This window comes from Pseudopipra pipra, chromosome 9 (genome assembly GCF_036250125.1).
Source record: "Pseudopipra pipra isolate bDixPip1 chromosome 9, bDixPip1.hap1, whole genome shotgun sequence".
Lineage (NCBI taxonomy): Eukaryota > Metazoa > Chordata > Aves > Passeriformes > Pipridae > Pseudopipra > Pseudopipra pipra.
The window spans coordinates 12,761,909-12,783,410 of record NC_087557.1 but is presented as its reverse complement, the minus strand read 5'-3'; the positions used below and the strand labels follow the sequence as shown (position 1 = coordinate 12,783,410).

Genomic DNA, 21,502 nt, shown 5'->3' with positions numbered 1-21,502 from the left:
TGCAGCATAATGATGTATCAATTATTTCTCATCGAGAAAAATTTGATGTAGGCTAGCATATATTAATCTCTACATGCTATTTCTTCAGATTCCACTTATTTGTTCTATTTCCTTCAGGTCAAATAAACTCAGCTCATGTAAGACTAAAACCTGGCATTATTTCTGACGAAATAAAATTCACTGGTAGTCCTCAACTTCTGCATAAGACCTAATTTGTGCATAATAATATGTGTAAAAAGCCACAATTAAACTTCAAAGAACTTAAGCATGATAATCATCTTTATGCTTCATTAAAACAGCAATGACTTGAAATTTTACTGCATAGTTGTAAAGTTCCCAGTTAGCTTATGGAATTTTTTTTTCTTCTTCCTAATCTCTGTTCACTTGAAAAAAATAAATCACAGTAAATATCCTAAAGAAAAAAAAAAGAAAGAAAGAATACAATTTTTTTTTCCACAAGGGAAATTTAAGTAAAGACCAGTAGGTGAAGGTACATGAGTTGGTGAGCTGTGTTCTGGGCCTGCCTGGATACCAAAATACTGCCTATGCTGCCTACCAAAGTACACAGGCTGAATTGTTCAGAGTCCTCAAACAAATGTACAATGAAATAGGATCTCTATGTTGTGTTTGCATTTTTTAGTGATAAATTATGTACTTCTTATTCAGGCAATTGGGATACCTCACAAAGGGTGAGTGCAAACTGCTAGATTTGCTATCTATGAAACAACAGTATGTTCACAAGAGTATATAGCCATACTATAACTTAAGGCCAAGTAAACGCAAAAAATAACCTCAACATGTATTTGTGCTTTGGATCTATCCATGAAAGATTCATTGTCTAAATATGTCACTGCAGCCAGTGATTCAGAAGTAGAACACTTCCATCTGGCAACAGATGGTCAAGATGCATCTTATTTGTAGGAGAGTCTTCTGCTAAAAGAACTAGTTCTCTCCACAATCTGTACAATCAGATAAGCAGCTTCTATCTAGTATTATTGGCATGAGAAACCACACCAAAACCTTATCTCACAAGTTCAATCAACCCTGTATACACCTACATCCCTGCTTAATTAAGCATTCTTCTACGTATCATAGCCACTTCTGCATTTCACTCCTAATTTCTTAATTGACAATGTACATGTTACATATGTAACCCCTGTGTAGTTTCCTTAACATTTTAGTTGGTGCTATGTATCATGCAATATTTTGTGATGAGCTTATCAGTAGCTGTCCTTACTGACTGAGAGGTGCTTGCAGCTTCCTAGTAGCCTTTGCCAAGGGTTTGCAAAGCCATCCCCTCAGACTGAACCCACTGCATTCTTTCACGTGTTTTCAATCACTCACACACAAGAGACAGTGTCTGTGGGAGTGACAGATGGCTGCTAACAAAGTTGGCCTATCCTATTTCCTCCCTCACCATACCAGATACGTGGTGCCCATTGCTGACTTTTCTTCTCTAAAGGTTTATGGAAGAATATTCCAAGGCCCATCAAACCCTAAACAACCATTCAGTATTTACTCTTTGCAAAAATCCATCAGATTCTGTTTTACAGTAACTAGAAAAAAGAAAAAAGGTTACTTTCACTAAATGAGTTGTTCTTTAGGAGTTGTTCCCTCAGCTCTGAGGAAAAGGGCTCAAACATCAATTCTAGTGGAGAGTTATGAGTCATCAGATAAGCAAATTCAGCTCTCCCATTTCTGTGTGATATGGTAAACAAGAAAAGAACTGCAGAAGCAATTCAGTGCTTGCTTTGGTCACAGAATCTGAAGAGACTGTTGCCATGGGTACATAGAATCAAGTCTTAAAGGGGATTTAAGGACGTGAAGGAGCAGAAACGACAACACATCATGGAAGATTCAAGAACTGTAGATGCCTGAAGAAAATGATGATCTGAAACACAGAGACACGGAAAAGAAAAGTAGCCACTCATGCGATGAAGACAAGGTAAGAGCAAAGACAGCTAACTGAAACACCACGGGGGAGGAACAAAGAGCAGAAACTGGCAGACACACCAAGGGGAAAAGAAGAGCAGCTAGCTCTGTAAGAAGAGGAAGGGGCAATGAAAATAAGCAGGATCATGAGGCCACTGAATTGCATTATACAGAAGATCATGACAGAGAGGAGAAAATGACAAAAATAATGGTTAAAGAAACAGCAGATGGAGGATAAGGGAAGAAGCACATTTACAACATGAAAAACAGGCATGTATGGATGATTGAAGATTTTCATTAAAGAGTCTATGAGCAAGTCATCAGAGCTGATCTGGAGGAAAGCAAAGGTGGTGTGGCAGGAGCAAGAATACTTGTTCTGAGCTACAAAAAGTCACCATGTGAGAACAGAAGCATTCTCTAATCCTACTTCATGCTTATAAATGTCACTGCAAAGTTTCATCAAGAATAGGATCAAAGAGCTGCCAGCTGAGAAAGACTGCCTTCTCTGGCCTTGAATGGAATTCTTCCAGCCTCAAGAGAAGGAACTTGTATGAAATACAGTATTAAATAAGCTGCAAGATGACTCAATGACTAATCTTAGAAGGAAGGTTTTAGGTTGCTTGGCTACTCGATAGAGGACTTCTTTCAGAAGAGAGACATTTTAAGGAAGGGACTGTAAGTAGAAACAAAATATTAAATAGTACCATCAGGTGAGCCAGTGACATGGCTGCAGAAATCTGGTTTTTAAAATAAAGTAGTTAAAAAAAACCCCAACAGTAAGCAATACCTGAAACATACATGCATAAAAGAAAATAACCTCTAGAGGCAAAGCACGTTGAAATAGCAGTTGTGATGGGGATAGCTGTTCTTCAGTGAAAGCTTAGCTCCAGTGTAGCTTTGAACTTGAGAAGCGCAGTCTGGCCTTTCTTTGCCTTGCTATTACAGAAAAGAAATGTATTGTTTCAGAAACGTTTCTTTAATATTTATATTCTTGTGGAAGGTAAAGTTGTGAATGGATTTAGATGCATTCACTGAGATCAGTTTTTAAACACGATTATCCAGATGAACTTTCAGATTAAAAATCACTAAATTCAGAGGAAGGAACATTAGGACATACATTCTATTTCTTCTACATTTTCCTTAAACATCCTTTGATGGTCACAGTCAGAAACAGGGGACAAGCTAGATGGCCCTCTGTTCTACAAACTCTGCATGCCTGTGCCTTCAGCCTGAGAACAGTAAAGTTCTCTTCCTCTCAAAAATAGATTTATTTTGTCTACCACTACTCTCAAATAATCAAAGACAGATCAAAAGAAAGCTATGCTACTATAATATCTTAATGTTATTAAGACATCTTTCTTCCTTTTGAAAAATTGTGTTTTTCCTTCACAGTCAACAGACTTTCAAGCATTTAGGTCAAACATGTTTCAACTGGTTGAGACCTGTTGGAAAGCATCTTGCAAATGTCTTATGCACTGTGAGAGTTTCTCTGTGATAATGAATGTTGTAGTGCCATGTGACTGTTGAAGTTTGTAAAGATGTTGTGTAATTAGCAATATTTATTAAAGTTTCAAATATACTCTAAAAGTATTAACTGCTGCCCAGGGAAAGATAGTCACTGCTGAAAGTGGCTTGTGATTTAAAATCAGTAGCAATGAATAAGGGAAGAACAAAGGTGTAAGATCAGATTATTACACTGGCCACACTTACAAGGAAAAATATTTAGTCAAAGTATTTTTTAAAGTATTTAGGTAGCTAACAAAGATTACTGGGACAATGGCATTACTTGAAAATGTGCAATGACCTATACTCATCTGAATGAACCACCGAAAGCTTTAGCATATTCTGGAAGAACAACTGGGTGGGCAAAGAGGGATGCAACCTAAAATGACTTCTACACAATTTAGCACACACTGTACTGAAAAGTGACCTTTTAAAAAAATTTTGACTATGGATATAGCCATGATCCATCTTTTTTTGCCTATGGATATAGCCATGATACAGCTGTAGTTTACCTACAGCTATGCTTTATATTTCTACTAGGCTTCTGGCTAACTCCCTTGAACAAAATGTACAAATGCTAAACACCACATAGTAAAAAAGGGTGCAAATTCATCCCGCTGTCTCAGATACTCACAAATTTTTTCCATGTTTTTGTTTTAACTAATATTAACACAGCATCTGTTCCTGAGGTCTAGATGCTATTGCAATCAAAACAGTACAAGAGATAGATGGAAACGCAGATTAACATCTTGCTGCATCTTTAAAAAGAATGTATTATGAATAGGCTTTTATCAAGGTAGGCAGCAGTAGTAATAATAGAACAGGCGGTGACTACCTGACACTGAAATCTGACACTGACATTTGAAGGAGAACTTGAATTGTGATATTTGAAACATTCTGGAAGAGAACTTAATGGTTCTTGATAAAGATTTGGGGGGGTTTTTGCTCTTCTTAGAAATAAAAGACTAATGATCCTTCCTTTTTCTGTTGAAATGAATTGAACTTTTGGCCTTAATGTGCTGAAAGACAGATCTCAAGATACTGCTTTTTTCTGAACAGGTTTGGGGACATCACTTTGGATAGTTTTGTGCATAATTTCAAATACTTGGTGATACAATTTCTTAAGATATAATTTGTAGCTTTTAAAAAATGGCCTTTGAAGCTGTTAACACTGCTGTCCATCCAGACTTACTAGTTAGTGAAGTGCTAGCTTCAGGTGTCCTGAAAACCTGCTTGTTATTTATATACATATACATATATATATAATTTTAAAATGCATTTCCAAGATACAGTTGTTCGAAATGAGATGTTAAGTGACAATTGATCTCCTGGTACTTCAAACAGGTACATCGGAAAAATTTTGCAGAGTATGCTGCATATAAGAATGGCCATAACGGATTAAAAAAGACAGGGAATAAGTACTGCTGACACCACAGGCCCACCAGGTTTGACATGTCTTTGGGTGATCTCACACCAGCTGGTCTCTCACTAATTCCTCACCAGTCAATCTCCACCAAGATGTCTCATGTCTCTCCATTTCAGTTTGTATAATTACTTTCTTCAAATTATCCAAGGGTACACATGATTTCCAAGAACAGTAAGTTTTTCTAATCATTTCTAATGCACACAAAAGAAAGCTCAGAGTAGATGGGTAGTAGAAAGGTAGTAGAAAGCTGAAGGTTATAATTCCTATAAGAAGACCTATTTGTGCTTGGGTTTTATGAATGGTACACCAGCAGTGACACATATTAGGAAATATCTCTATTAGGAAAAAAGATTGCATTGTCACTACTAGAAAATAAAATACCTTGTCAAGGTTGTTTCCTTCCCAACATGCTAGACCATGGTATTGTAGAAGTATCTTGGAGGAGGGGCTGAGCAGGAGAAAGTAAAAAACAAATTCTGTAAAATTTTACAGTAGGCATTACTACAAGGAACAGCACTTGTTTTAGAACCCTGTGTGGCTATGTGCCTGTATTTGATTTATTTAGGAAAAAAATATTTCAAGGAAGCAGCTTAAGCTCTTCCTCTTTAAACTATCTCATTGGGTCCCATTCTGGGTGTCTTGCTTGGAGTGAGGGACTGTGTTAGGCAGGAATCCATTATAGCTGTCTAGGGTTATAGCAATATAAATCAGGGACATCAGCAGAAGTGCTTTGGTCACTGGTGATTTTAACGGATTAGCTGTTTCCTTTTCTATTTCTGGAGAAAAAGGTTTTGTGCAAGGGGATTTTTGGTGGCTAGAAAATGAAATATGCTTTTATTATTTTTTTCCTGTTAAATATTACTGAACACCTATTTAAAATTTTACGTTTTTATAAAAATAATGTTCTGAACCAAACCCTACTACTCTGGAGGTTTAGCCAACTGCCTTCAGCGGCACATTTTGCGTAAAGGAAGCAAGTATTGTGTGGATCAACATTTGCAATATTTCTTTTGATATTAGCAACAGCAATTTAGAAACATTAGAACCATTATATACGAAAAGACCAAAGACCCATCTAGCTTTATATCTTTTCTGAACAACCACACCGTTTCAGAAAACATCAAACTCCAATAATGAATTGTTTGGCAGAAGGATAAACTTCTTCCCATTCTGAGTAGCTGATCATTTTATGCCCCTATTCTTAAACACTTTTTGTGCTACAGTGCATGCAAATGTATGTAAAGTTCAATATGAAAAAGCATCATAGATAGACTTGAACAGCACTACTGCAGAAAATATCTTCTGTCAAAATTCACAAATCATTTGTGAGTTTGGAATTGTATATTAGAAGAAAGACGTACTTGAAAAAATATACAATATAGACTTTTTTTTTAAATCCCATATATTTTCTTCCACTATATTTTATTCCCCACTCACTAAGCCTTTGACATCAGCAAAAACATTACTGTTTGCATCCTGCAAGCTTTGCACAGATTCTTCCTGTCAGATGAACGCCCCTAGAAATCAGACTCCATTTTTCCAGGGAAGTTGTATCCCATTTTGCTACAGCTGTGTGATGCTTTGGCTCCTTATTTACATACCAATCCTTCACTCGCTGCATACAAAAAGCATTTTGTAAGCTGTACAAATGCACATGTACCAGATTCCAAAAAAGGCGAAGTCTGGTTTGTGTCCTACACTCTAAAGATTTCTGAAGACACAGTAAGGTTGCATATCAACCTATGCTCAGCAGAGCAATCTTTAACTATAATTAGTCTTCCTAAATACTAATCACTATTTCATCTGATTTCTTATAATATATTCAATTCCCCAATGCATTAAAAAATATTTCACTCCATATTTCAATCTCTGGTTCATTTCTTCCAGAGGATAGATAATTTCAGGTAATTAAAAATATTAAAAAGTATTACCACCCTTCTTAGCAACATCAGTTACTCGTTATGCCTGTTAAATCAACACTAATAGAACCAGGTACAAAGTACAGGGATCTTTAGGAAGTTTCCATATGCATTAGGCATTTATGTAAACAAACTACCTTACACGCTTTAAATGAAATTAAATGCTTCTGTTGAAGAAAAATATAGTGCTAAAAGTATTTTAAAAAGGTAATGAAAGGAAGAGGCAGGGCATGGCACAGTGCTGGACTGAGGAGAGTCGGGGCAGCGGGCAGCACGCGTTTGCCCGCAGAGGGGCTTGGAGCACGGCAAGAAGCTGCTCTCCGTGGCTCCTGCGCCCACACACAGCTGCTACCAGGTGTAAGAGGAACAACAGAATAAACATGGAAAGCTCTAATAGCATGTGACTGCTTCTACATTACATGGACTCACTGAGAAAATAAAAAAAAAAAAAGTCCAAATGTTTGGGGGTTTTTTTGACAGAGCAAGTTTGATGCATAGTCACTTCTGAATGCACTGTGCCGATGCAGTGGAAAATCCCAATAGGAATTGCCGGTGCCAGCTGAAACAGGATTATGCACCATGATTGACATAGCTAAGTAAGGAGCAATGCAAACCACTGCTGATTGATTTCTATAAATCAATTACACTCAAAAGACAACAGATTTCTATCTTCCACAGCAGAACTCCTGTTTGGTTATCCAGACCTCAGGATTAGAAGTGGATGTGGCCCTTGATGTCACTCTTGTTGTGTCCCAGCCACTGCCACCACCGCCCATGCTCGTCCCCCGCAGCCCCAGCCTGGGCCCATCGTGGCAGCCCTGTCGGGCCCCCGTTCCTCACCCTCCTGCCCTGCCCAAACTGCAGGCAGGGTCAATCCCCACTGCCTCCCACCCACTCGCACTGCACAGGGATCCCCCAGACCAACAGAGGGAAAGCTGGAAAAAAAATACTAATGGCATATTCTTGCACCAAGAAAAGAAATCAAGGGAAAGGAGCAGAGCCGGAAAGGAGCAGAGCCTGAAAGGACCCACGCTCGCCGCCGGCACGGCGGGGCCCGCTGTGCTCCGCGCTCGGCAGAGGGCTCCAGCCCCGCGCTGCTGCCGCTGCCGCCCGTCTGTGCCCGGCGGTGCTGCGGGCAGCCCACGCACACCGGAGAAACCGCACCGCCTGTCCAATCGCGGGGCATATAAGCCTGTCTGGAAATCAGGGTTAAGGTATTTGTTGATTTGAAAGAATAAATAAGCTTCATGCTTTCTGTTCATACCATTTTATGGAGATCATGGTTATTCTTAGCAGAAAAAAAAAAAATCTATGGTGCTCTTGCACTGAGCAGCTGCAGAGACTGAAATAAAATGGCTCATGTGCTTTCTGCTTCTGTGCAACATCCACCACACAGAAAAAAGCAGACAGCAGAGCAGGAAGTATGCTTGGGTTCATGTGCCCGTGCACTCTGCATTAGTGACATACCATAACTAGTTTTGCTTGAGTGAACAGAGTGAAATACTTGTTCTCTCTCTTATTAAAGATGCTCTTAAAAAACATGCCTCAATGTCAGTGTCTGCTCCCATCTTCTCCTTCACTGAGTGCCTTCTAGGCTATAGAAAACCAATGAAGGAGCCAAATGTAGACAAAACCGAGCCTTAGTAGAGAAGAGCAGTACTACCTTTCCAGTTGTTGTTAATACCAACACAAAAATATTTCAGCTACTTAATTGAGCCTAACATGAAATACAGAAGCAATCTGACTGGCCTAATTTTGACTGTGTGCCGGGATTACTCCCTTCACTGCAGTACAGTTGCTCCTGAAGTGTGCCACTGCAAGTAGATCATCTCTATTCTAAATTAAACCCTCTTCACAAGCATATTCAGTCTACACCCCACTTTTTATATAGTGCTCTGCAATATATGGGTCTAGAGGGTAATACAAACAATTATTACTTCTTTTTTATTACAGTCATCATTAAATGTTAAAAAAAAAAAAGCAAGGTTTCTTTGTGCTCAGTACTCTATATTTATCCAGTTACTGGTACATCCATTGATTATTTTGGGGTCCTTAATTGTACTGTAGAGGATAACTGTACAATAGAAGACAAATGTACACCCTTTCCCTCACTTCCGCTCATACGCTTTTTTATACTCAAGTCTCCAACAAGCAGCCTAATTGAAATTGCATGAATACGAATATGGATATGGATTGATACACATGAAACAGGGCAAAGTCACAAAGGGGTGTGCAGTACACACATACAGGGGCAACCTTCACATACATACAGTATGCACAGCTGAGTTACAGCAGTTACACATGTAGACATCACTTTATCTGAACTGAAAGCTGTCTGTAGCTGTAACTCTAAAGAAGACCCCAAGGACTCTGATGATGTGTTGATCCCCCATGAGAAAATGGCTTTGAATGTAATGTATAAGAACACATTTTGTACTGTTTTGTAGTATTTACTATAGGACAGCAATGATATTGCTACTGAATATCACATATTTTTGCCTTTCTTTAAGATCTTTATGTCATTTCTCAATGAGATTGTCCATTTGAAAAAAAGAGACATTTTCGGCTTTATCAAAATTTAGAGAATTTTGCATATGTGATATCTTATACTCTTAATATTTTTGTTCTTCAGTATTTATTGTAAAAAACAGCCCTCCATCCCTCAACACAAATTCTAGCAAGTCTGAAATCACACTCAGAAACCCTCAATTTATGACAAGTACCCTGGAGATGAAGGTTTTCTCTGGCAGAGATGTTGTCCAAAATACAGAGATTTTATTCCTTACGTTGTTCAGTGACACATGGAAAATTTATTTGTTCAGTAGGTAAAAACATTCAAAGGCAAAGTGAATTACCTTAATGTCTCTTGTAAAATGACAAACCACTGGTGTAGAGTACTGTCGGTGTTGTGAAGCAGCACTTGTAGGCAGAAGATGCCCTGATGTCACAACTGTAACTGCAGGCAAACAATTCAGAACAGGCTAGAAATAGCAGGCTTTCTCGTGACAGCCATCCACATAATGTGGATGCAATGCCTGGCATTGTTATCATCTTTTCTCTTTTGGACTGCAAATAGAAGCGAATTGTATATTTATTTTCCTGCTGAATTTGAAAGATCAGTATGAGGTAAATGCAGCATTGGAGTGGAAGTGAAGTGAAGGGAATGTTTCAATTTTTGCATATTTCTAACCTAGTATAAACAGATATTCTTTTGCCTGAAAATTTCATTTATTTCAAAAAATCTATTTAAATTAAAGCAGGAAGATTTGAAACACACCATTCTTAAAATGTGTGTCCCTATTCTTCTCTGACTGTTTTTTATTAAGCAAATAGAGAGATATGGAGCAGGCCATGAAAAGAGTATATAGACATGTATATAGATATATGCAGATGCATGCTCAAATGAGACTTTGAGTGAATATAGACATAAGAGCTTTTCACATTCAGGACTTAAGACTATCACATGTTAAAGTATCTTAGTACTGTAAAAAAGAAGAGTATGTAATCTCAGTAAAAATAACTATTTTAATTACACCATCAGCAATTTGAAATAGAAAATTAGCATTTTTGAGTTCATTTTAGAGCTAAAGATGAGAGGTGCTAAAAACACACAGTACCATATCATGCAGATTTTCCTCTTTGATTAGCTTTGTTTCTGTGGTAATGGGAGTCAAATTTTTCTTCTCCTTTTTAAATAATAGAAAACTATCAGGTCCAAGTTAGTAATTTCCAAGGGGTCCACTGTCCTATTACTGAGAAAGAAATGCAACAGCTTATTAGATATTTCAGAGAAAATGTAGCTCTGCACTGAAACCCTGCATCATACAATGCAGTTAGTACCTGGGAGTTTAAAGTGCAGTTAAAATAACCAGCTCTTTCCAAGAAAGGAACAAGTTTAACCTCCACAGATTTATCACATCTTTTATCCCTGTGAAGTCCATGGGGAACAAAAGTCTCTATTTTGAAGAAAGGAAGAAGAATGTGTCTCTATTAAGCTGAATGTACCAGTTACCATGGGGGAAGGGGGGGCAAAAACTACCAGCTGAGCCATGAAATCAGTCCTGGCTGGTGTGCTTTCGCAGAAAGACCTTTACACAAACACACACTGCTGTAACAAGGAGGACTCTACTGTATGAAATATGAGGTTGTGATTTCACATTTCCTATGAAATTTCATATATGTGTGCTTCCACTACAAACGTAATTTGACATGACATTAACTGAATATACATTCTAAAGACTGCAACTCTCAGTGAGTCTTAGTTTAATGCTATGTATGTGAGATGCATTCTTTTCAAATTAATCCTGACGCTCTAAGAGACAGATTTTTCCTGGCATAGGCTGGGGGATAAAATACATACCAAGGCCTTGGTTTGTCCAAATTTAGTTATTTACCTGAAGTACCTCAGCTAAGAGCTTCCAACTACACCTAAAATCAACAGAACTCAGGGAGTATATTTTGATCCTCCTAAAACCTGAACTGACTTCTGTAGTCTCACAAAACACACCCACTCTTTCCACTGACTATATGGAAAACTTGGGCACTGAGTACCTAAACTTGGGCAGAATTAATCTGTGCCCAGATATCTGGCCCAGATATCTCTGACCTCCATGTGACATTGAAGAATACAGCACTAAGGGAGAGCATTGCTGTACAAAGAATAGTAGAACAAACATATCACAGTCCCTATGAGGCATCTAAGGACTATGCAGCTTATACGTTATCCAGCTCACTGAGGAGGTAGCAAAACTACCCCTCTATTCTTTCATGAAGGATGTTTAATACAGCTCTACCATGAGTCCTTTCTTCCTTAGACAGCTATTTTCATTAAACACAGATCACTGTACTGCTGGGATGATAGCAAAAAAAAAAAAAAAATCACTTGACCATCACTCTATAATGACAATTTTTCTTTCCAGCATTAATAGGCTTTATATAAATGACAAAATGCAGCTATTCTCCAGGCCACTTCATTATTTTCACCACAGCACCTGTACCTAAGAACCTATACCCCTGAGAACTTTGCATTACAGGTGCCAAGATAGCCTTGCCTTTTCAAGTAGGAGGGGTAAAACCTTGATAGAAGATGAAGACAACTGTATATATTTCAAAGTACCCATCTGATGCTGCATCTTCAGACCAACTGTCCCAGTTTGTCCAGATCACATGTTTGGGGCAAGCACACAGGACATTCAGAGAAACATGACTTCACAGGGTCCTTGGTCTATTTCAAATTTTAAAACTAATACGAGACAACTTGACCTAAAATATGCAGTAAATAAATGTCTAAAACAGACATTGTAAGGGAATGAATATTTGTGCCTACAAAGTGTTCCAAATCTAATTCTGTATTACAATTTTACTAAGTCAGTTCCTTCACTCAGTGCAGCTCTACGAATTTGCTGAATTGATAACCTTTTCTTTCTGCAATATATAGTCTGAAGAGACATAAAAACAAAGCACTAAACTATGTTCCCAAATCCTACTGAAAATGAAAGAAGCTACTCTGAAACACCAGGAAGCAATATTTGGTTCTAGTGGTTTTTGCACACAAGGTGGCTATGTTTTGAGTAGTTCCTACCAGGAAGATATTTTGAAAGATTCATTAGATACATTGACTTCAGTCCTATGCCATTTTCACTGGCTTAAAATAAAAATGAAGGCAGAATCAGGCTATTTCCTGGTTCAGAATGCAGCTGTTCTCCCTCTGACAGCATAACTAATTCATTTAATAATATTCAAAGCACTGTAAACCAACATAGTCTAGCAATTTCCAGTTGTCCATTATTTTTTTTTAGTTTCCCCTCATAATCAGACTTGACTGAGAGAAAATGAGAGGAAAAAATACATACATTATGCATGTGTAGTGCATACCGTCTGATCTACGATGGCATTTCCCTACATTCACACAGAATCGTTTTCTCCTGGCTATGCCTCTCTTGAGTTTTTCCTTCTCTTTCTACTTACAAAGATATGTTTTATAGCAATGATCCAACATTATATGGTACTGAAATGATGTCAGCCAAATCACTGGGGCAGGAAATATCGACATCACGATAGCAAAGTCTGATGCTTTGAAAGCTGAATCTAAATTTCAGAAAGAACATATAAAAGACATCTTAAAAAAAATCTCAGGCAATTCTTGACAAAACTGCCCTGTGTGTACAACAAATAAACATGAGCTTTATGGATGTATGACTTAATTTTTTCTCCTGTTTGCCCTTTTTTTCAGGCTAAGAAAGGGACCACAGATCCATTTCAGTAAGCTGATAACTTAGAGAGACAAAGAAGTGCAAGTCCTCATGAAATACTTTACATTACAGTTTGGCTGAAGTAATTAACTTCACTTTTGGGCCCAGATTTTTCCTTCTTAAATGCGGTACAATAAAAATCTAAAAAGTTATTATGTTAAAATAGTTGGGTTTTACATGGTGGATCACATATATTGAAATATTGGGTAATGTCTGCTGACCGTAGTCACAAAACTATGTCCTTTCCTTTTCAGCTCTTAAGAAAACATGAAGGAACCAAACACCCCTTTTTGTTTATTTGCTCTTGATTAGCATGATCATTAACTAAGCACCATATTTTGAAGGGATTGTGGCTGTTTTAATAAATAGCATTAGTGTCCCCAGGCCCTAAATAGAGCATAATTGCCTAGAAATTTGGGGGGCAGAGTCACTGACTGAAGATGTAAAGGTTTCTTAGTCATCCCAGTGAAATCTCTACCATCTCAATAAAGGCAACTTAATGCAACTGGTCAAGGGGGCAAGGCCAGAACACACAGGTACATAAGCTTCATTTTTGCCCTCCCAAAGTCATTTAGCCATGGAAGTTGTAACCCATTGAGCAGGACCAGTTGGGAGACAAGACAACCCAGACTTACATGGAGCACAGCTGAGCAGTAACCAGCACTCTGGGGACACTTGTACAGAACAAGTTGCTTGGGCCCAATTCTCATCAACAACTCTCTCACAAACCAGCAGAAGGCAAACAGCACAGGGGACAGTTCAATAGAACTTGAAGGCATTGATGTTACCAGGTATAAGTGAGTAACTAATGCCATCTGTGGCCATTTAATTGTAGGTGAGGATTCATTGGAGGAAAGAGCTCAGCATGATTCCCCCATCAAAGCCTAAGCACTCAAGACTGTAAGTGAGGGCAAATGACTGCTGCTGGTTTTAAACAGGTTTTTACAGGGAAACTATTGAGGAAAATAATGTTTTCCTGTTCTACTGGTTAGTGTAAAATCCATTCCAGATAAAAATAGCACTGAAAGTAGTGTTTCACTCCCAGGAGGTTGAGTAGGTTGAGGAGGTGGAAAAGGGCAGGGGCGAGGAAAAGCTGTGAATACTTCCTTTTAATTTTCGCATTTAATGAAAAATTAATGCATGTCCCATTACATCAGGTATAATCTGCACTTCTCTGCTCTGTATCCCATTGCAAATCTTCTTTCTTGGAGTAGATTAGCTAGCAGCAAATAACTCAGAAAAATGCTCTCTCTTTATTTTATGAAGTAACCTATTCACTATAAATCTTGCGATAGCAGGGGTGACATTTAAATCTATGCAACTTGCATGTACAGAGCCACATGGGGATTGTCCTCCCTCCTATCACTAGAGTGCACACAACTCCCGAAGTAAAAATCCACAGAGGAATATTATGCTTAACTTGGCAAACTTCTCTTCAAATACGTCCTCCTTTTTTGCCCTTCTGCACATGCCAGAGGTATGTTTTCATAATTTCTATAAATCACAAGTGACTATAATTTTTTTATAACACCTCATAAGAACCACCTTCCATTTCTCCCATATTCAATAGTTTTCCAAAATACAAAAGCTGAACTTACTCAGAACTGATATGCAAGACATTTAACCATTACACTAATAACACTACTGGTTAGCCATATTTTCATAATGGGAACAAATTGGAAAAATAGTTAATGAATGTAAAAAAAAATCTCAGCACTGCTTTGCAAACCCTCATTTCTTGTCTTTCCCATTTTACCATTTAAAAGACTCATTGGAGACTCAGGAAATATAGAGGAAAAATGTACTTGAGAATAGTAAAAGATGATAAATTATTACATATATATAATAATCTTATGTGTTACATTTAAAGAGAAAATATGTGACTATAATTCAAAAAACAGTACTAATAATAACCCCTGTTTCTTGCTTTGTGAAATTTCTAGAAGAAAAATTATCCCATTGTGTCATTAAAAATCTGTCATTGTATAAAAAAGGATACTAGCCATGGAAAATACCCATTGGAAGGCACAAGCTCAGGTTTACTGTCTCCTAGAGAAACTTTAAACATTATGTGTAAGTTTTTCTGGAGACACAGAAGTAGCTAACAATTGCTGTGTTGCCATTCAGTAACAGTGAGAGATTAGAAGAGATTAGATGGAGTAGAGGATGAACCTTTTGTTATCAGCCTGATTCTAAAAATTCTAGGGACATTAGAGGATTCCCATGGCTCCTCTGGGAAGAGGACTCGGTCTGTAATGAAAATGTATGGAGAGGCAAAGATCATAAGTATTCATTGTAGGTCTTCAACACCTTTAGAAGTTCCTGAAAAGTTCTAACTCCCATCCATGTTGTTAGAAATTGTACCCAACAGTATCTTTAGTGTGGCAGTAACAACAATAGACTTTCTTCTAATGATCTCACAGTACTGAATTTAATTATGGTTTACATAACACTCATACCATTGCCTAAGACTGCAAAGGACGTTGTCTCCATGTTACAGAAGCGTAAACTTCAGCACAGAGAGCTTATGAGAGACAAAAAAAAAGATGGAAAAAATTTAATGAAAGAAACAACAAATTTTTATGCTCTGTGCCAATGCCAACCATCTGCTTTTTGGCAGGTGATCCTATTTTTATGGGTTTCAGGAACATCACTCTTGGAAAGAGTCACATAAATGAGTGGGAAACTGAAGCACTGGAGAAACGAATGAATTACACACAAAGAATTCTCAAATGTACAAATTAAGCAAACTGAAAAACAGACACACTTTCTTTAATCCTCTGTGTATAGATGTTACTTCCTCAAACAGATGATGAAAATATTCCAGGCAAGACATAAAATTACTTAGTTGAGAATGCCCATGAAAACAAATCTTTGGAACAAAGAGAGGTAAAGGTTGATCCTTTGTACCTGTCAGTGTCTCTCACCATATCTTTGATATACCAGGTATCCATTACATAGCTTCTAAATGAAAGATTAGGTCAACAGACTGGAAAAGTGTCCTCGGTGTCAGTTCACAGTACAGAGAGCAACGCACAGAAGCACATTTTAAATGCATTTTCCCAAACATCTGAAAACAATTAAATTGCATGGTATGAACTGGATATAGAAAAAACCCCAACATATCTGCATATCTGAGAAATCTAGCTAGGCAAGGGATTAGGGAAGCAGGACACTGGTGATCTGTAATTCCATCTCCATGTAGAAACTGTATGTTCTTTCTGCCAAACTTTGCAATAAGAGATACTGCTTTCCACACTTAGTTCCTTATCTTCTTCAGCTGGAATGGTGTTTGAGCTGCCTGCACTGCAACATCCTACTGACTCCAGCAACTTGAGATTGTTATCCTGGATTCTATCAGCTGGAGGTATCAACAGATACCTCCCCACAGACAGCAGTGGAGTTACTAGGATGAGAGAAAGAGAGTCTTATCTGGCTACATCTGCAGCCACCTGCCTGGAAAGCTCAGTGCCAAAATACTGAAGGGGAAAGAGATAGAAGGGCACTACAGGACGAGGCAGGACAGGACAGGATAGCATGGCACAGGACAGATGGGACCGCCAGGCATACCTTGGACAGCTCCTCAGCATCACTTCAGCCGGCGAGCACAGGACGGTGCCACACGGGCAGCGACAACCTCGTACAGGTGATATTTAGAGGGGTATGGTAAGCACAGGGCACAGACACAAGCAAAGAAAAGGGTGTCACGTTGCTCTTCCCTTCAGGGCTTAGTCACCTGGTGTCTGCTTTCTGTCTCAAATAACTATTGCCCTAAGCAAAGCCAGTTGGCTGGCAATATGCAGGAGACAGCACGACAGGGAAAAGCAAAGAATTGGATCACTGTGGAAAAACGTGCAGGGAGGCTGGAAACACACATACTGAAGGTAAACCAAAGAGGGTGAAAATGGAAGACTGGAAGAGCTGGATAACAGAAAAGGATAAGGGAGGATGAGGAGGAGGCAAGCAAAGTAAGAAATTATGTAAGAAGGAGTGAACAAGACATTAAGATAGAAGAAAAGAAAGAAAAGGTGTGTAGAAAATGGAGTGATAGAACTGGGATGCTGAAATGGCAAGGAAAATGGGGTAAATATGCAAAAGAGACATGAACAAGAGATGCACAAACATCTGGAGAGCACAAAATAAAATGAGAACATACAAAAATGTGTAGCAAGAACACACAGAAATGTGGAACCCATATTATGGGTAGTGATACCTGCTCCTGGAACATCACATCAAATCTCCAAACACTACATCTATGCCCCAAGACAAATCAATATTTACTGTTTCATCCACTAATCCATTAACAGATGAATGGATACACTTTAACTCCTGTAAAAGTGTTAATACTTTCCATCCTCTTAACAGTGATCATAATCTTGACATCACAGTGATATAAAATGTAGCATTTTAACCTGTCTAATTAGGATGATAGGGGCATTCATTGCTTTAAACTTTGCTTTCACACCATAAATAAACTGGCTGATGATAGCTAGGAGTCATAAACAATTTTCATCTGGTATCCAAGATGGTGATATGGTTCATCTGCATATTCATCAAGTGGCATGCAAGTAAATAAAAAAGTTTTGCTGATTACTTGCCCTACTTCTTCTACTATAGTGAAATCCATAACGTTAGGATCTTCCAACAGCAAGTCAGATTATCAGAACTTAATTCCAATGAGAATGAAAGGAAATATTCCCACACTCTTATTTAATTATTAATTAAATACAGAATTTTACATTAAAATGGTAAACTCTTCTGTTGCCAAAGCAGTGTATTAGATACAGAAAAAACAGTTGAAATAAATTATTGCCATTAGAGAGACAGATGAGCCCATCCAAAGAACAGTAAAATTAAGTATTAAGCAGTTACAAAAATAATACTGCCTTCATCTATTTTCCTTGGGTTTAGACATGTAATTTGTCACTGGTCACAGTTTCCTATTTATCACAAGAATTTGTATCCAGAAAGCATTCTACCAGAGCAGGAAGGCAAATAATAGTAATGAAAAACACATGAAAATTACATTCTATCAAATAAGTACTTATATTGATGTTCTGTTATCAAAGCCATTTAAACTCCAAACAAATAAATCCTTCAATCAATGGGAACTCCTGGGAAAGATTAATAAAAGTACACTATTTTATATTTGAATTAATTTGGAATTAATAAATTTTAAGTTTTGCTTCTTTGAAAATCCAACAGTTTTCTTTTTAATTTGAGTTGGATTAAAGATATAAATAAATATATTTCAGTGTCTATATAATTCAGGTGTACTGCTGAAAACTGGGCAGGGTGACATCCCTTTATCCACAGCACGAAGAGAGATTTTAAACAATTACTGATCTCTAATTAACCTGCATATCAATTTGAAATCCTAGTACCTAAAATGCTGTGGGTCTTTTAAAGTAATATTTCAAAAGAGGAATGCCTTGCTTTTCATGGATTTACAAGTGTTTGGATGAAGTTAGTGTTTTAGCTCAACACAGTTTTTACCCAAGCAGATCATTAAGGGCTCCCTTAACCTACAGTGTTGCCTCAGGCAATGCACAGCTCCTTGCTCCACAGTGAACTGACAGCTGTTTGTCCATCAGTGCCATTTACTCCCATTGGGTTCAAAAGAAGCTTCTCACCTTTTGTAGCTCTCATAGATCTCACCACCTAACTCATAAATCCACTCCTCAGGTTGGAACTGCCTGGGAATGGCAGCTAAATTTTGCTGGAATCTGGACTACACAGCATCTCCCCTCTACACATCTACAAAATTAACAACAAAGACTAAGTCGCCTCTAGTTATGAGCAAAACCTTAGTGCCTCATTTCTTACACTGACTGCACAGAAACCAAAAAGATGTCAGATCTCCCTTTGTCTCTAGGCTGACGGATACACTGCAGACATCGAAAGCCAGCAGCAGAATTCTCCACCAGCCAGTCTACAAGGCAGAGGCCTGCAGAAGATATGGTTACTAGGTGTTCTGAATGCTTCCAGAGTGCATTGCTGCAGGCAACAAAAGTGAGGTACACTTAAACTGCTTTGGTTTATTTTAGGTAACACTTTGAGCTGTAATTTCCCAAGATTTTATATGTAGCTATGTTCTTTCTAGAATGTGTCAAAGTCAGGAGCAACCACCCAGGGAAGGCCAGGTGCTAAATGGAAGAACATGAAGCTAAAAGCATTCATTAAGTCATCAGATATGTTTAATTCTCTGTTTTTCAACATTTCTTTTTATCCTACCACTTGTGCTTACTGGAGCAGCTACACAAAACAAGAACTTACTGCCACGCTGTGCTGTGAGCTGCAGGCATACACAGTCTCCACTTCTGCTTGTACTGTTGCAAAATCATCTTATATCTTCCACATATTCTGAAAACATAACGAGCTGCAGCAGGATAGTTATCTGGGACTGAATCTGGGACCATCAGCAATAACTGCCTACTCCCAAATGCTATCTGAAAAATCTGCAGATTTTTGTAGGCATGTACCAAAAGACAGACTGAATTTAGATGCAAAATTGACAATTTGAAAATTATATATATTAAAATGCATATGGTCCCAAGCAAGTGTAGAAATATCTATTTACCTAAATGAATTATTTATTAGTAATTGATTAAAAAAAAAAAAAAGACAAGTTATTCCTGTCTCAAGAATGAGTACAATCACAGAAAATTACACCCATTTAACTCTCAAGCACTCATTGTACAGGCACATCTGTGAGAAGAACATGGCCTACATCACTCAAGTCACAAAAAAAGCATCTCCATTTTTTCTGCAAGTTATGCCTAATAGTTACAAACCTTAAAACTCAGTGAAAAGCCATAATGGCTTGAATGTATTTAAGTTATTCCAGTCTGGGGGGATGAAGAATTGCACCAAGAGAATCACCACCTTACATTATTACAGTTGCCATTACACCTCTGTTCAGGCTTTGCACTCTGAACTTCAGCAACATACTTCTGTCAGACGAAAGTCCGGAAGTTTCTACAAAAAATGAACTTGTCATAAGAAACAAACTATTTGATATAGAAAAAAAAGATGACACTTAACTCGCTGCATAGGCCTTTATTCATTGGTAATGTACAGAAACTGTACATTACTGTAACTGGAGTGCATCCAGTTAACTGTGTACAACTACAGTCCATGAGACTACACCTACTGTGCATGGGCAGTATCACTGATCCTCGTGTGTGGGAAATCCACATTCCTGGGAAGCACTGCAGCTACTGAATGTGTGCAGACAGATGGTGGATTCCATCACATGACAAGAGAAGGATTGTAATTTGCAATTTTTCATGTCATTGGAAGCACTATAGCTTTAACTATTTGGAAAACTAAATATCCATTTCTGCCACTGTCATTTTATACTCTGTGCTAGTAAATATCCAGAGCATCCCAGTAAGCTGAAGAAGCTTGCCTATTTGGCACACCTCTGCTATGCAGGAACTATTGCTAGAGGTAAGTTTTTAACATCCAGTGCTAAATCCTCCGTTATTTTCAGTACATTTACATCTTTCTACATTATTCTGAACAGGAATAATTAACTGTTCCCCTTTTATGGTGAACACCCGTTGACTGTTTGCATCTATATTCCCATTGTTAACAAACTTTTCTACATTTATTTCAGCAATGGTTGATTTCAGAAGCTTTCTAAGCATGATCAAAAAGGGGCTGAAAGCCACCTGACAGCTCTTCAGTCACACGTTACAGAATCAAGGTATAAAATTATTGTGTACCCTCTTATATTTTTGCCAGTCTTTATTTTATAAAGAACACTGTCTCTGTGAATATTCAACTAGTTTTTATAATCCAGGTATTTCTACACAACTTATTCATAGATCAGGTTTTTTCTACTTTTAGTCTAATAAGATGATAGACTGATTCTTGTACTGTGCTATTTCTGCACACCATTTATTGATAATGAGTTTTTCTGCTACCTGATTATGTTGATTTTTTTCAAAGAAAATGTTATACAAATAATAAAATAGGAATTTCATGGATTTTCCCTTTCTGTTAGTTCGGTCATAGAGTTCTCTGGTGCTATACAGTATAAATAGTTAATCCTGATATATATTGAGTGCTATTGTGGAATTGCATTTTTAGCCAAGGTGACTTCAGTCAATTGTCACATTGGCTTGAGACCTCATAAAAACAAACCCCCCATATTTATCTGCATATATACATATAAGATGTGTTTTTATGCCTTGGTTTTAATAACTGACAGTGAAAATTAATATTTAATGATGGGGGACAGAAGTTTTCTTCAGTTGTGAGGCCACCTAATTTGTGTCCTTGACAATGAACAGCACTATGATTATGGAATTCCAAAATAATTGATGTGCTCATATGAAAGTTAATATTGGACTTCAATATTGTAAAAATAAAATATTTTTGTCACTTTGTGAATTTGGATCATCTAAGAACACTGAATATACACATTTTAGCATTTTAGATATCTTTTCTGCCTATGAATAAGT

The 21,502-nt window shown here is 37.7% G+C and overlaps 1 protein-coding gene and 1 long non-coding RNA gene across 2 annotated transcripts in view; one reads left to right on the top strand and one right to left on the bottom strand.

The window, feature by feature from the left end:
• Window positions 1-21,502, bottom strand: part of PLPPR5 (phospholipid phosphatase related 5) — a 107,492-nt gene that overhangs the window by 67,849 nt on the left and 18,141 nt on the right. The gene's annotated exons all lie outside the window — the stretch shown is intronic.
• Window positions 1,716-21,431, top strand: LOC135418882 (uncharacterized). The gene is made up of 3 exons (XR_010432713.1): window positions 1,716-1,945; window positions 18,907-19,048; window positions 20,653-21,431. It is a non-coding gene; the product is annotated as an uncharacterized LOC135418882 (long non-coding RNA).